Here is a 17,011-nt window from a genome sequence, read left to right on the forward strand (position 1 = left end):
TTAGGGTTCCACCCTACACCACAGTCCATCGCATATGAATCAGACATGACACAACTCTAAGCATAGTAGGCATAACCAACAAGCATGAATGAGTAGGCACATCATGGCTCAAACAACTCCTACTCATGCCAGTGGTTTTAACTATTTACTGTGGCAAAGACAGGTCATGCAGAGGAATGGGTTCAACTACCACAACATGTAACAGTTGAATCATTGTTGTCATAATGCCATAAAAGAGAGTAGGAGCGAGAGAGTGGGATTATATCAGAGTGATCAATGGGGGGGGTCGCTTGCCTGGTACTTCTGAAGATAGTATCACTCTTCATCGGTGTCAACGATCACAATGTCAGAAAACATCTACCGAGAGGGAACAAACACAGGGAACAGAAAAGGAACACAATCAATGCAATGCAACAATATGATGCATGATAATGACATGGCAATATTCTAGTGTTTGAGCTAGTGCAAATTGCTACCATGTTAGTTGAAGTACATTTGAATCAAAGATACAAATTCAAACTCCAAAAGAAGCATTAAAAATTACCTTTAATTGATTTGACAAGATCGGTAGATATAAGTTGCTTTAGCATGCATGAATAAATCATAAACAAATTCTTCATATTTTTCTAACAATTTTTCATATATAGTTTATTTCATTTGGAGTTACGGTTGAATTGCTATGATTTTCAAAGTTTAGTAAAATCTAGAATTTATAAATCATTTAAGACTTATTTAAAATCCAGAAATATTTATGACGTCAAAACTACATCAGCACGACACCAGCAAGTCAACACATATCAGCTAGGTCAAGCCTGACTAGTGGGTCCCACTGGTCAGTGGCTTAGCTAATTAACCTGGTTAATTAGAGTTAAATTAATTCTAACTAAAGTTTCAGTGAGGTCGAGGCCCGCACGTCAGTGACGCTGGTGCTAATTAAGTTTAATTATAAACTTAACCAAAAGTTAGCAGGGCACTGGGCCCACTGTCAATGACCCATGGGTCATTAGATTAGTGTCTAGGCAGGGTTTTGACCGGCGTTAAGCCGCCGACGAGGCCAGACAAGGCGGAGGTCGTCCGAAACCACACTCTGACAACCATTTGGACTATGGAGAGCATTTGCGTGGAGCCCAGGCTCGCGCGCATCCAATGGAGTGGTCAGAGCAGGCTGGGTTGGCCGGGAGTGGCAAGTACGCCGAACGAGGCGGCGGTCGGAGCCACGACAACGACGGCTACGATGCTACAGTGCGTCTACGGATGAACTGCTGGGTGCTTTCTGCTCCTGGGAGAAGCATGAGCACGAGGGCATGCTCAGGCGTGAGCTATGGCGACAATAGCCGCGGTGGCGCCATGGCCGGCGGTGGCGAGCTCTTGGGCTTGGCGGCTAAGCTAGTTAGGGAAGGAAACCGAGCGCGAGGAGAGAGGGAAAACGCATTGGAGTTCACATAGGGGTCGACGACAGTCTCAATGGGCTCGAGGATGACCTCTAGCGCACGAATTGACGGCGTCCTCTGGCGACCACATGCGGCAGTGATGAGCTCGAGGGTGACGATTCGAGGCACCTGAGGGTGCGTTTTTCCGTGTGGAGGTTCACTGCGCTGATGCGGATCCGGTGGACATGATGACAAGGCGAGGTAGTGGTAGTGGATGCGTGGGCAACGAGCGGTGGTGATGGTGGCCCTCGGGTGGTGTGAGGGAGAGAGCCAGAGGCGGGGGAGAAGAAGTGGGAGAGTGAGAAAGGGTCGAGGGGTGGCGTGGCTACGCCAGGGAAAGCCAGGGCGAAGCGGCAAGTAGGAGGTGGCCGCCGATGGTCGTGTGTGTGCTGGCGCACCACGGGCACACACCCCCGTCCTCCTGTCGAGGGAGGAAGACGACAGGGAGGAGGCCAGAAGGCTAGGCCGGCCACTTGGGCTCCTGGTAAGGCCCAGGTGGTTCTCTCTCTCTCTCTCTTCTGTGCTTTCCATTTTGTGTTGTTTTTCTATTTTCTTTTGTCTGTTTTGATTTAGTACAAGTACGAAACCATTTTTGTTGCTCCTGAAAATATTCATGTGGTTTGTAGACGTAATTCCAGTGCCACTCATAAAGTTTCAAGATTATTGGGTTTATAAACTAGATCTTATGAATATAAATCCATCTCAATTAATATATGGATTACTTCAAAGGCCCAAGAAAATTTCTTCTAAGCCTCCAAAAATATTGGGTTGAATTATTCCTGTTACCAATATTTCCAAAGTTAAAAGGGAACATTTTCTTGGACTCATTTGCAAAGATTTTTAACTTGATTGTTTCTAAAATGTTTTCTAAGGGTTTCAACTAACCTCAATTCAAGTTTCAGAAAAAATAAATATGATGACATGATGCTCACCAGTGAAAATAACTGCGAACAAATTCTAGGGTTGTGACAACTCACCCCCACTAAACAAGTAGCTCGTCCTGAGATTCAAGATGTGTGGTAAGAGGGGGAGGGAATACTAAACTAACACACTATTCATGATCCAAATTGCACATCTTAAGATGTTGATTCATTGCATCATATTGATCTCGACGTGTTTGCCTTCAAAGAACTTCATCCAACACGATGATGACAGAAATGAACGAACTCTACATGAATCGATCTTCTCAAAGATTGATGTCGGGGAAACTGATCCACGAACATCTATGGGGCCGGCGGACCGAGCCCCTTTCAGTTCGGCGGGGGGCGGAGATCACACGAAGAGCAGATCGAGGCGAAGCACACGAGCAGTTTACCCAGCTTCGGAGCTCTCCGGAGAGATAACACTCCTACTGCTGCTTGTTTGATTATCTTGTGTTCTTGCTCTAGAGAGAGAGCATAGTGTTTTTCTGGGTTCCGAACCAGTCGAACCCCCCCCCCTACGTTGCGCATGGGCCTCCTTTTATACGCTAAAGGGGTCACCGACAGGTGGCAACGCAGAGAAGGGTACAAATGTAAAAAGTGAGGTGGTTGGTACAGTTACTTGTACAGTGCACCCTACCTAACCCTGACGGTAGGGGACAAGGGCATTAAATGCCCGTCTGAGTCGCCCAAACAGTGCAGAAAAGGACCGTTAGGGGCGCCACCGTTCGCCACGACGGCGATCTTGTCAGCTTCGCATGCCACTGCGCACCGCTGGCTGCACAGCCTCCCGCCACGCGCGCCTGGAGAGGCCCCCAGAGCGACACGTTGGTGGATGCGCTGGAGCGTGGGCACAGAGTGGCCGCCTGCCGCGGCAAGCGCCTTGCCGCTGCTGTTATCTTGTCGGGTCCGGAAGCTTGTCGCTCACCGGGCCTCGAGGTACCTTGGTTGGTCTTCCCGGCAAGCTCCTCTTGCCGGGGCCTTGTTGCCTTGCCGGAGCGCGTGGCGCGTCGCGGCAAGTTCCTTGGAGTGTCTTGGTTGGCCTTCCCGGCAAGCTCCTCTTGCCGGGGCCTTGTCTCCTGAGCTTAAATACTTTGTTCTTGAATGGCTCCAAGGGAACCACGGAGGATCTTGGCGTTCGCCCGACAAGCCTTGCCGCGGGGTGCTGCAACTGCCCGTGCACAAGTTCAGGGTACTAGGGTACCCCTATTCTAGTACACCGACAGGAGCCCCCGGGCCTGGGCCAGACACGGTGCTGAGCGCTGTTGGGCCAGGCCCAAGATAGGGCACGGGCACACGCGGACTGGGCCACGCCGAATCTCGCTCCGTATCCACCGCGCTCTCCCCTAACAGCACGCGTTGAATGCGGCGTCGTGGGAGAGATCGTGGGTGGTTCTTTATTCGGAAGGGCGAAACGTCCGCCCCGTCCCTCTTTATAAGCAGAGGAAACAGGGGCAGTTCGTTCCCCCTCGCTGGTTGCTACTACTCCATCTTCACGAACCTCCGCCGCTCCCCCCCTTCTTCTCGAAGCCGAGCGAGCAGCGCTCCGCCCCCCATTGCCACCAGCATCACCAACGCCGTCGACCTCCCCCACCACCTCCGTCATGGCTCCGAAAGCCGACAAGGGAAAGGGCGTGAAGTTGGCCGAGGCGCAGTGGCTCGCGGCGCTGCGGAAGGAGCGGGCGATCTTCTCCCCCCAGCTCGGCGCGAAGGAGCTGAGGGAGTACTTCTACCTCTTTTGGGCGACGGAGACGCGGGCGCATCCGCGCACGAGGGTACTCCCGGCCGCTGCTTCGGAACTGGCTCCAAACGGGTACCCATTCTTCGCGCTGTTCTTCTATTGCGGGCTCTGCCCGCCCTTCTCGGAGTTCTTCTGCGATATCATGAACACCTACGGCCTCCGCCTCCTTGATTTCACCCCCAACGCCGTTCTGACCATGGCAGTTTTCGCACATTTGTGCGAAAACTTTGTCGGAGTCCACCCCAATGTTGCCCTTTTCCGCCACTTCTTCATGCCTCGTGTAGAGAGAGGAGAGCCGCTTGCCGGAGGGATCGCCTGGATCTCGAGAGTCGGCAAGAAGGAGGCATACTTGGAGGGTGAGCTCCGCAGCAAGTGGGAGGAGTGGAGAGCGGAGTGGTGCTGGATCGTCGAGAAGAATCCGCAGCCCTTCACCGCCGTGCACCAAGCTCCAATAGTGCGCGGCAATGACTGGAGCAATGTGGCCCCGGAAGACGAGAGGCTGAAGATCGCCATCACTAGGATCCTTCGCCTCAGGCTTGCCGGGCTCACTGTAGGCACTGTAGGCGCAGATTTCCTCCGCCGCCGCATCGCCCCCCTGCAGGAGAGGGGGAGGCCCGCCTGGGAATTCAAGAACTCGGCGGACATCATGAGGTTGGGGCCGGGCCTCAACTACAACTTCACCGTCTTGGAGCTGGATGCAATGCTCCTGGAGTTGTTCAAACGCGATCCCCAGCACCCATTCACGCTGGCGAGGGGCGTCGTTCCATTGTGCAATAATTCTTTGCTTGACCGGATCCGCGCCATGATGCCGTTGTGCGATTCACACGGAATCGTTCCAACTTGGCATGAGCCTGCGGATGACGTCGTGCAAGCGTTCTTCGACAACTTGGAAGAAGTGCCGGTCCGCGCTGACGAGCAGAAGAGCCTCACCCATGACACCACCGACGAGGAGCTGCAGCGCATCGCCACTAGGGCGGAAGAGGTTGCGGCCGCAGCTGCCGCGGGTGCGTTCGGGTTCACTGTGGAGGAGGCAGAGGTGGCAGAGGCGGCAAACCTCGCCGAGTGCGCGGAGTTCATTGGCGAGGAAGAGCCTGCCGGCTCTGAAGCTGAGCCGAGCGAGGTCAGCGAGGGAGAGCTCGAGCCTTCAGAAAGCTTGCCGCAGGCGGAGCCCCCGGCCCCTCCAAGAAGGCGTCTTCGCAGGGCCGCGGACGTAGCGGGGCGGTAGCCGGGTCAACAGCCGCCGAGCCGTGCGACACGCTCTACCACGGCAAGCAATGTTGCCGCGGGAGCGCCTCACGCAGCAGCGGCAACTGGAGCGGGATCTTCCCGGGCCACCGCCACTGCCCCCGCCAAGCGGGCAAGGGATCCTACTCCTCCGCCTCGCCGCACCAGAGGGGAGCCGGACTTCGATCTTTCCGCGCTCAGCTCCGACGAGGAGGAAGAAGAGTAAGTTTCTTTGGTGCTCTTGTAGTTCTTCAATCTTGCTGTTTTTATCTTGTATCTGACTTGCTTCAATCTGAACTCCTTTCTTTTCAGGACGCTGGCCCAGAGAGCGGCGAAGAGGGCCAAGGCCGCGGTGATTGTCATCGAAGATGACCCCACCGTGTCAGCAGGGGGTGGGTCCGAGACCACCTTGACGGACCCGGCAACCACTCCTCAAAGCAGCCCCCAGCGCAGCCCCCAGCGTAAGTTCATAGTTAGCTTTCTGCTGTTAGGCGCGCATGAGTGCTTTTTCCTTTGTTGATATCTTGCTTGTTGATTTGTGTAGGAGCAGAACAGCCATATCAGGAGCGCCCGGAAGCTGGTCCCGAAGTGCCATCTGCTTCGACTACGCCGTCAAGGGAGGAGTCCCCGGCAAGGGAGCGCTCTCCGGCAAGGGAGAACTCTCTGGCAAGGGGCAGTTCTCCAGCAAGGGACAACACCGTCGATCCTGCGGCGGCTGAGACCGCAACTGCAGATCTTGGCACAGGTAATTCACTTGTCAAAAAACTTTCCCTTGGGTTCTTCTTCTTCTGATTTTCTTCTCTTGGATTTTTGATTGATTTTTCTCCCTTCTTCGTTCTTCAGACCTATCTGCTGCTGAGCCAATGGAGACAGAGGGCGCCGGCGAGGAAGGCGCGCATGGCAGCACTGACGACGCCGCCGCCAACGAAGAAGGGGCCGGTGCTGATGAGACCGCCGGCGAGGAGGCCGCCAAGGCTGCCGCCGCAGAAGCCGGCGAGGGGTCGGGCGATCGCACTGACGACCCTGAGGCCGCAGGAGCGCCAGGCGCTGCACCGGCCGCCGATCCCTCTGCCGCTGCTGCGGAGCCGGGCTCCGAGGAGCCCCAGCCCGGCGCCTACTTGAAGGCCGGCGACGATATCTTCATCAAGCTACCCTGGGCGTCGAGCTCCAGGGCGCCGGTCGAGGGGGAAACTTTCGATGAGGAGGTGCTTGCCTCCACTGGACTGTCGTTGGTCGACGCGCCCAGCAGCAGCAGTGGCGAGCCTGAGGAGGAGCAGCTGCTGCGGAAGCTGCTGTCACTCTACCGCGCACGGCAAGCCAAGCTGGCTTCCCGGGAAGCGCTTGTCGCGAAGGCGGGAGTTGATATGGAGAAGCGCGCGGAGGAGCTCCGAGGCCACAATCAAGAAGCTCTCCGGTCCCTGGCACAGGAGCGGGAGCGACTCGCCGAGGAGCGCACGGCCTTCCTTCTCGAGAAGGCCGAAGCTGAGGAGGAACAAAGGCTGGCCACCGAGAAGCAGTCCGCGCGAGAAGGTGAATTGGTGCAGCGGAAGGCCAACCTCGACAGCTACGAGGAGGAGCTCGCCGAGCGCGAGCAAGCACTTGGCGGGGCGCTCAAGGAAGCAAAGGACGCTGCCGCAACCGCAGAGGCCGCCAAGAAAGAGCTGGAGGAGAAGGTGGCGCAGCTGGAGGCCAACATCGGGAAGAGCGGCGAGGAGCTTGCCGTGCTCAAGCATGAGCGTGAGAAGGATGCTGCCGCCCACGGTGAGCTGCAAGGTCTTCTTGCTGAGAGGGGCAAGGAGCTCAGCGCCACCAAGGATTCCAATGCAGACCTGGAGTTGAAGCTGGCCACGCTGACGCAGACGATGGACGACGCCAAGGAGCGGGAGAAGACCTTGTCGGAGAAGGTCAAGGCTGACAAGGCGCTGCTGGAGAGCATCGCAGTTACCCAGAACTCATTCAGAGATACTGTGGAGCACTGGACCGAGGGTCTGGTGAATATTGCCGCAGTCATCGACGAGGAGCTGGCGCAGCTGGGGATGGAGGACTTTGGGTATCCCTCCGACGAGAATCTCCAACCCAGCGCCAAGCTCAGCCTATTCTTCAAGGGCGTGGCGACGGCACTCCAGCGGCTCCGGGAGAGGATCCCAAAGCAGCTGGCCGACGAGTCGCGCAAAATCTGCGCCAGGGTTCTCCAGAAGGTGCTGATGAAGGTGGCCTTCCGCAATCCAGGCCTCAGCTTCACCAACGTCCTCAAGTCCTTGCCGCCAAACGCCGATCGGGACGCACTCAAGGCCCTTGTCGCACCCATTGTGGACAAGGTGAGCGAGATCAAGAGGGTTGAGGGCGATCGCGTAGACTAGGCCGCCCATTTCTTCTTTTCCCTTGTCGCTGCTAATCATGTTATGAAAACAGTCTGTTAGAGCTGCGACAAGTTATCTTGTAATATAACTTTATTTCTATTATCAATTGCTATGTTATTTCCTCTACTAGATTCCTTCCTTTGTATGTTTTTACCCTACGCTTCCAGGGAACTTGTCGGCGCAGGCACCCGAGCCGCGAGCGCTGAGTGCGGAACGTCAGCAGCCTGCTGGCGGCGTTGCTTCCGACAAGAAACCTTGTCACGACTAGATGCAGCACACTTTAGTTGTTGAGCAGACTCGAAACAAAGTAAGGGTGCAACTAGCCACGAGTTGGTTCCTCCGCGCACAGGTTTTCCATACAAAGCAGGGTCGTTCGAGGAAGATAACTCAAAAATTTAAAAACTGATTGCTCAAACTTTGGCAACTTAGCTTTTCTATCATTTGCTTCCTGGCAAGGCAAAACTTTGCTTGAACGACGCCTTACCACAATCTTCTCCTTCCCCCCCGGCAAACTTGTGTGCGAGGGAACCTTCTTTTCCTTTGTTGAAAAAAAAGAAGAGAAAATAATGATATGGAGCCCTTCGGCTCGTTATTGCTTACCGGATGTAGGTGCTGCACAAAGTGTCAGATAACGCATGCAAGAAAGAAACTAATGCATGAAATGGACAAGTTGTGCGGAGCACATGGGGTTTTATTTATGCACGGAATCTGCGCCCGGCTTTGTACAAAGGATTATATGCAACAGCGGCAAGACTTGTACAAAAGGTGGTTGCCGGAACGGGTTCCGGCAACCGCGCCCTACGTATAAAACTTACAAAGATGTTCTATGTTCTAGGAGTTGCTCACCGGAATTCCATCTTCGGTCTCAAGGCGGACAGCGCTGGGCCTTGTGACTCGTTTCACCCGATAAGGGCCTTCCCACTTCGGCGTCAACTTGTTGGAATTCTTGGCGGACTGAACGCGCCGAAGAACAAGGTCGCCTTCCTCGAAGCTTCTGGCCTTAACTTTGCGGCTATGGTAGCGGCGCAAAGCTTGCTGGTATCGAGCAGCTCGTACAGCAGCCTGAAGACGATCTTCCTCAAGGAGCAGCGCGTCGTCTTGTCGCAGCTGTTCTTGCTCAAGCTCATCATAAGCGAGCACTCGAGGCGATCCGTGTACGAGTTCCGTGGGGAGAACTGCCTCTGCTCCATAGACTAGAGCGAAAGGCGTCTGGCCAGTGGCTCGATTTGGCGTCATTCTGATCGACCAAAGAACCACCGACAGCTCCTCGATCCAGTTTCTTCCGCACTTGCACAGCCTGTCGAAAGTTCTGGTCTTGAGCCCGCGCAGCACTTCAGCATTTGCCCTCTTTGCTTGACCGTTGCTTCTCGGATGAGCAACAGAAGCGAAGCAGACCTTGGCGCCAAGGTCTTGCACGTACTGCATGAAGGTGCGGCTCGTGAATTGCGTGCCATTGTCGGTGATGATCCTGTTAGGGATCCCGAAACGGCAAACAATTGACCTGAAGAACTTGACTGCTGACTGTGCTGTCACCTTCCTCACTGGCTGTACTTCCGGCCACTTTGTGAACTTGTCGATTGCGACGTACAAGTACTCAAAGCCCCCGACAACTCGGGGGAAAGGGCCGAGGATATCGAGCCCCCAGACCGAAAATGGCCAGGGTAAAGGGATCGTCTAGAGAGCTTGAGCTGGCTGGTGTATCTGTTTGGAGTGGAACTGGCACGCTTCACACTTGGTTACTTGTGTAGTTGCATCCTGGAGGGCTGTCGGCCAAAAGAAACCTTGCCGGAAAGCTTTGCCGGCAAGTGCTCTTGCACCAATGTGGTGGCCACATATGCCTCCATGTATCTCTGCCAACAGCTTTTGTCCATCTTCCCGGCAAATACACTTCAATTTCACACCGTTGAGTCTTCTTCTGTACAGTATGCTATCGACAAACTGGTACATACTTGACTGCCGGGCTACTTTTTCCGCTTCTTCTTGCGCTTCGGGAAGTTCTCTTGTCTGAAGGAAATGGACAATCTGCTGTGCCCATGCTGGAGCTTGTGGCTCGACAACAAGGACTAAAGGCACATCTGCTGCTGCGGGAACATCCGCTTCTATGGCAAGGACTTGCGGCCCTGCCGGAGCTTGATGTTCCCCGGCAAGCTTGCCGGAGCAAAACTTGTCGGGAGCGTCTGCTTCAACGGAACAAACCATAAGGCTTGCCGGAGCAGACTGCCCCTCAGCATCCTTGGTGTTGATCTTGGGGGCTTTCTTGGCGGCGGCTTCGGGGAGCTCTGCCGGAAAGTAGTCACCAGAAACTAACTTCCTCTTCTTGCTTTGTCCAGTTGATGGTGTTACGGATGGTTTAGTCAACTTGAGCACAAAGATCCCTGGTTCCACAGGTAACTTTAGTGCGGCGCACTTTGACAGGCCATCAGCAATGTCATTCCGAGCTCTTGGGATATGCTCCATCTGTAGGCCGTCAAAGTGCTCTTCTAGCTTCCTCACTTCATCAACATATGCTTCCATCAATGGACTCTGGTAGTTCTTGTTCACTTGGCGGACGACAAGCTATGAGTCACCCCTGACAATGAGCTTCTTGATCCCAAGGTCTGCTGCGATTCTGAGACCGGCAAGCAATCCTTCATACTCTGCAGTATTGTTGGTTGCTTGCTCCTTGGGAAAGTGCATCTGGACTATGTACTTGAGGTGCTCTCCGGTGGGCGCGACAAGCAGCACGCCCGCACCGGCGCCTTGCAGCGAGAAGGCACCATCAAAGTACATCAGCCACTCTTTGCTTGCCTCTTTGATAGGGATGCTCGTCTCTGGAATTTCTTCATCTGGTGTTGGAGTCCATTCTGCTATGAACTCTGCCAATGCTCTGCTTTGGATAGTTGAAGTGCTCTCAAACTTGAGGCCAAAGCTTGATAGTTCCAGCGCCCACTCGACAATCCTGCCTGTCGCTTCTGGATTTTGCAGTATGCTCTTCAGCGGAAAGCGAGTGACGACTGTGATCTCATGTGCTTGGAAGTAATGGCGCAGCTTTCTCGAGGCCATGAGGAGGCTGAAAAGCAACTTCTGCACACCAGAGTACCTTGATCTAGCCCCCTGTAGAAGTGAACTAACAAAGTAAACTGGACGCTGCATCATTCTCTTCTGCATCTTATCATGCTCCTGCGCAGATCCATCTCTGTCGGGACCAGAGCTTGTCGGCGAAGCCCCCTGCTTGTCGCTGGATGCATCTGCCGTGGTTGCTGGCTCATCATCTGCCTCCCTCTCCGCCACTAACGCAGCACTAACCACTTGATTGGTTGCCGCTATATACAGCAGCAACTTCTCTTGCGGCTTAGGTGCGACAAGTGTTGGAGTGGAGGACAGGTATCTCTTCAAGTCCTGCAGCGCAGCCTCCGCCTCCGGAGTCCATTTTATTGGACCTGCCTTTTTCAAAATTTTGAAAAATGGCAGGGTGCGCTCAACAGATCTGGAGATAAACCTGCTGAGAGCAGCCACGCAACCGGCAAGCCTTCGTACATCCTTGACGCGCTTTGGTGCTTCAATCTGCTCAATGGCCTTGATCTTGTCGGGATTGGCTTCAATTCCCCGCTGAGACACGAAGAACCCGAGAAGCTTGCCGGAAGGGACTCCAAACACGCACTTCTCGGGTTAAGCTTGAGGTTGATCTTGCGCAGATTTGCAAATGTCTCGTCTAAATCTTGAATCAGGGTCGCCCTGTTCTTGCTCTTGACCACTATGTCATCCATGTAGGCTTCCACATTTCTATGCATCTGCGGCTCAAAAGCGTGGTGGACTACCCTTGCGAATGTTGAACCAGCATTCTTCAAACCGAAAGGCATCCGTACGAAGCAGTACGTGCCACACGGGGTGATAAATGCGGTTTTCTCTTCATCCTCTTCTGCCATGAAGATCTGATGGTATCCTGAGTATGCATCAAGAAATGAAAGCAAATCACATCCGGCTGTGGAGTCAACAATCTGGTCAATGCGCGGCAAGGGAAATGGGTCTTCGGGACAAGCTTTATTAACATCAGTGAAGTCAATACAAAGCCTCCATTTCCCGTTAGCCTTGCGCACGACAACAAGATTGGCCAACCGCGTGGGATGGAGCACTCCTCTGACAAGGCCTGCTGCTTCCAACTTCTTGATTTCTTCTGCGATGAATTCTTGGCGCTCCACTACCTGTTTCCTGACTTTCTGCTTGACGGGCCGCGCATGAGGACAGACGGCAAGGTGGTGCTCAATTACTTTCCTGGGAACATCGGGGATATCAGACGGTTGCCACGCAAACACGTCGACATTCGCCCGCAGGAAAGCAACGAGCGCACTTTCCTATTTGGGGTCAAGAGTGGCGCTGATGGTGAAGGTACCACCAGTGCCGTCCTCCTTGGCGGACACCTTCTTGGTCTCAGGTGGAGCTGCCATTGCCTTCTTACACTTGCCGGTGGAGCTCGATGGTGCGTCCTCGACGGTAGCGCAGCACTCCGAAGAGGTGCGCTTGCCGGAGTGGGCATCAGAGCTCTTGCCGTACTTGGTCTTCTTTTCCCCCCCGGGAGCTTCAGCGACAAGTGTCTTGCGTTCTGCTGCGGCTGCTGCTTCCCGGTAGATCTTGTCGGCACAGATAAGAGCATCCTTCTTGTCGCCAGGGACAGAGATGACACTTATCGGGCCTGGCATTTTCAGTACGTTGTACGCATAGTGAGAGGCTACCATGAACTTGGCGAGTGCCGGACGGCCAAGGATTCCATTGTAAGGTAATGGAAAGTCAGCAACATCAAACGTGACCCTCTCAGTCCTGAAGTTCAGCTCGCTGCCAAATGTTACCGGCAACGTGATCTTTCCCTTCGGCTTGCTCCTTCCCGGGTTGATTCCTTGAAATGTACCGGTCTCCTCGAGCTCGCTGTCAGGGATCTGGAGTTTCTGGAGCACCACGGAGGAGATCAGGTTCAAGCCGGCCCCGCCGTCAACTAGCATCTTAGTGACCTTGAGGTTGCGGATTGTTGGTGAAACCAACATCGGCAAGTACCCGACCGCAGTTATGCGATCAGGGTGGTCCTCAATATCAAAGATGATAGGCGTGCTGGACCATTTCAGAGGCTTGCGTGACTCGACGGGTGGTTCTGCTGCATTAACTTCCCACACCCACTGCTTGAGCTGACGGTGCGAGGTATGCAGAGAAGCACCACCGTCAATGCACAGGACCTCTGTGGCTTTCTGGAACTCCTGCTCATCAGTCTCCTCATCATCCATGTCTTCATCATCGTCGTCATCTTCATCCTTGTCGCGGCCGCGAGGAGGTCTGTCTCCTTGCCGCTGCTTGGCCTTGCCGCGGCGTCCTCCTCGGCCGAGACGTTTCTTGCCGGATCCCCCAGCACCTTCTTGGGCCTTCTCCTTGTCGCGCCGCTCGTATTCAGCTTTCTGTTGCTCAACAAGCTGCTCGACTTTCTTGCAGCTCTGGAGATCATGGCCCTTGGTGCGGTGGATCTTGCAATACTGCTTGTTGGTGCCGTCCTGCTTGTCGGCGACCGCCACCTCCGCGGCAACCTCCTTGCCGGAGTCACCAGCTTTGGCTTTCTTGGCGCCACCACCGTTGCCGGACTGCTCAACAACTAGCACCTCTTTTCCTTTCCTCTTCCTGTTGTTCTGCCGCCGATTTTTCCTTGCCGGGGCAGCATCTTCACTGTCAGATCCTCCCGCTCCTACATTCTCTCCGGGGAGTCTCCTCCCTTCCTCAGCACGTGCACACTTGTCGGCTAGTGCATATAACTCACTGACGTCCCTGATCTTGCACATCGCCATTTCCTCCCGCATCCTGCGGTTTCGCACATTCTGATGGAACGTGCTGATCACCGCGGCAGGGTGGACGTCTAGGATGTTGTGCTGCACACTGCTGAATCTCTGAATGTACTTGCGCAGGGGCTCTCCTTCCTTCTGGGCGAGCAGATGAAGATCACTCTCCTGGCCATGAGGCTTGTGTCCGCCTGTGAAGGCGCCGACAAACTGATGGCACAGATCAGCCCAAGAGGATATGGAGTTGTCCGGCAAGTGCATGAGCCAGGATCTGACGTTGGGCTTGAGCACCAGCGGGAAGTAGTTGGCAAGGATCTTGTCATCCCGTCCCCCGGCAGCCTGCACCGCAATGGTGTAGATGCTGAGGAACTCCGATGGATGCGTCTTGCCGTCGTACTTCTCCGGTACGTCTGGCTCGAAGTTCTTCGTGCTGGGCCACTGGACTTGCCGCAGCTCATGAGTGAACGCAGGGCAACCTACCGCGTATGGTAGATCGCCTGGTTCCCCTGGCGCATGCATGTCAACAAAGGGCCCAGTGCGCTTGTCGGATTGACGTCGCGCTTCTCTTCGACGCTCGATGCGAGTTCGAGCATCTTCTTGTTGTCGATCATGAAGAACTTGGCGCTGATCGCGACGAGCTCGTGGATCCGACGATGCGGTGGAGTCGCTATCGAGGTGGATCCGGCGAGTCGGCGATCTTGGCCTTCGGGGTGGTGATTGCATGGTAGTTGCACCTCCACCCGTTTCGTCGCCACCGGCTCGCGCCCGGCAACCCTGCCGCGGCGGTGACGCGCTCGGCCGCCGTGGAGTGTCGCCGTTGGCGTAGCTGATGAGACTCTGAATGGTGGCCCTCCATTCGTCGATCTTGTCCAACGTCGGAGGGTAATCTAGGAGCAGTTGAGCTCGCGCCAAAGCTTCTGCTGGAGTGGTGGGTGGCAGTGGCGGACGGCGCGAGGAGCGGGACGTGCTCGGACTTCTAAAGATGTTAGAAGGAGCAGTATCCCGTCCAGGCGACCGTGCCCCGCTCGTGCCAGCACGCTGGCGTGCATGCTGGTCTTGAGCGCCCCGAGATCCACCAGCTTGGTCTTGGCCTATCATGCGTATGGCACTGCGAGTGCCATGACGCTGTTGGTCTTGCGCCTCCTGAGAGTGGCGCGGAACATGTACAGTCGCCGAGGTTTGTGCAGCCTTGTCCTTGGACCTGGCAGCATCATAAGCTTCCTCGTCGACGTCCATTCTTCCGTCGGCGTCCATTCCACCACCCGTTTGCTCCAACGGTGGTGGAAGTGACGTGGACGGAGCGGCTGCCGCCGAAGTCTTCTTCTTCGGTGGCATGTTGATGAAGGGAATGAAGTTCTAGCTCATGTGAACGCCGGATCAGGTTCACACAATCTCGACGCCCCCTACCTGGCACGCCAAAGATGTCGGGGAAACTGATCCATGAACATCTATGGGGCCGGCGGACCGAGCCCCTTTCGGTTCGGCGGGGGGCGGAGATCACACGAAGAGCAGATCGAGGCGAAGCACACGAGCAGTTTACCCAGCTTCGGAGCTCTCCGGAGAGATAACACTCCTACTGCTGCTTGTTTGATTATCTTGTGTTCTTGCTCCAGAGAGAGAGCGTAGTGTTTTTCTGGGTTCCGAACCAGTCGAACCCCCCCTACGTTGCGCATGGGCCTCCTTTTATACGCTAAAGGGGTCACCGACAGGTGGCAACGCAGAGAAGGGTACAAATGTAAAAAGTGAGGTGGTTGGTACAGTTACTTGTACAGTGCACCCTACCTAACCCTGACGGCAGGGGACGAGGGCATTAAATGCCCGTCTGAGTCGCCCAAATAGTGCAGAAAAGGACCGTTAGGGGCGCCACCGTTCGCCACGATGGCGATCTTGTCAGCTTCGCATGCCACTGCGCACCGCTGGCTGCACAGCCTCCCGCCACGCGCGCCTGGAGAGGCCCCCAGAGTGACACGTTGGTGTATGTGCTGGAGCGTGGGCACAGAGTGGCCGCCTGCCGCGGCAAGCGCCTTGCCGCTGCTGTTATCTTGTCAGGTCCGGAAGCTTGTCGCTCACCGGGCCTCGAGGTACCTTGGTTGGTCTTCCCGGCAAGCTCCTCTTGCCGGGGCCTTGTTGCCTTGCCGGAGCGCGTGGCGCGTCGCGGCAAGTTCCTTGGAGTGTCTTGGTTGGCCTTCCCGGCAAGCTCCTCTTGCCGGGGCCTTGTCTCCTGAGCTTAAATACTTTGTTCTTGAATGGCTCCAAGGGAACCACGGAGGATCTTGGCGTTCGCCCGGCAAGCCTTGTCGCGGGGTGCTGCAACTGCCCGTGCACAAGTTCGGGGTACTAGGGTACCCCTATTCTAGTACACCGACAATTGAGCAACCCAAAATCAACTCACGGAATGAGAAATTGACATATCTCTTTAGCTCAGATACAAAACACACATTATGAGGGATGAAAAGAAATAGATGACAAAGGTTTCAATTTGGCAGGCAAAACTTTCATGCTTAAGAAGATGGTGGATGCATTCAAAGTAGCGAGGACTTCATTGCCATGATTCCATAATGGGGCACCTTAGGGAAGGTGACTCGTAGAATCATTCCCTTAAGTGGAAAAAAGAATTACTTTTGATACATAGATCATTGGAACTCCTCATACCATCCTGACGCAATTTACAATTGATTGTTTGAAGGAATTTGTAAGAATGGCATAGTCAGCTTGGAATGGAAACTATGATTATAGAACAGTCGGCAAATGGAAGGCACATTCCAATTGATACCATGGACATATCCCATTGAATAAGTGTGCTTTCAAGGACTTGAGCATATCCATATTTCATCAGGGTTTTTCCAACATCTATGCCAAGATCTTGGTGACACCTTGTACTACCATGACGAATAATGGTGGAGGATGCAGATGCAAAGGAGGACACCACCTTCTCAGATTTCACCTTAGCTATGCCAAAGGAACAAAATCTAGACGACTGGCCGAGGGACATTTAGCACTCCGCTTCTAATGTTCTCCATGATGTACTAGCGTAATCCAATTATAGGGTTTGGTATCTAGAACATAAAGTAAAGGTCGGACTTCGGGAGTGCAAATAATTTAGAAGGAACAACTTCCAGAATGAGTCATACGAAACCTTCATGAGGAGTGGCTACTCTTGTGAACACAATACTATAAAATTAGGTCTTCCGTATAAGTGTGTTAGCCATGACATCCACTTTTCCGATTTTGAAAGATAAATATTATAATGCTTGCGGACAGTTCCAATCATTGTATCTGCCTGAGATTCATATCTGATTGGTTGCAGGATACTTCAGACTCGGCATGTCTAGAAAGAAAGTTTGCAACACAAATCGACGAGAAGATGTTGCAAGATTCTCAGGAAATTAACTACGGTAGCAAGCTCCAAAACATGAGCTAGATTGCAAGACACACATGAACACACTGCCCAAGACAGATGTGATCACACGGATGTCTTGCAACAAAACACTGCCGAGTTTTGGTTGGGAACCATCATCGAGGATATCGAAGTCCTTGATTAAGCCCG

Source organism: Triticum dicoccoides, chromosome 3A (assembly GCF_002162155.2).
Source record: "Triticum dicoccoides isolate Atlit2015 ecotype Zavitan chromosome 3A, WEW_v2.0, whole genome shotgun sequence".
Taxonomy (NCBI): Eukaryota; Viridiplantae; Streptophyta; class Magnoliopsida; order Poales; family Poaceae; genus Triticum; species Triticum dicoccoides.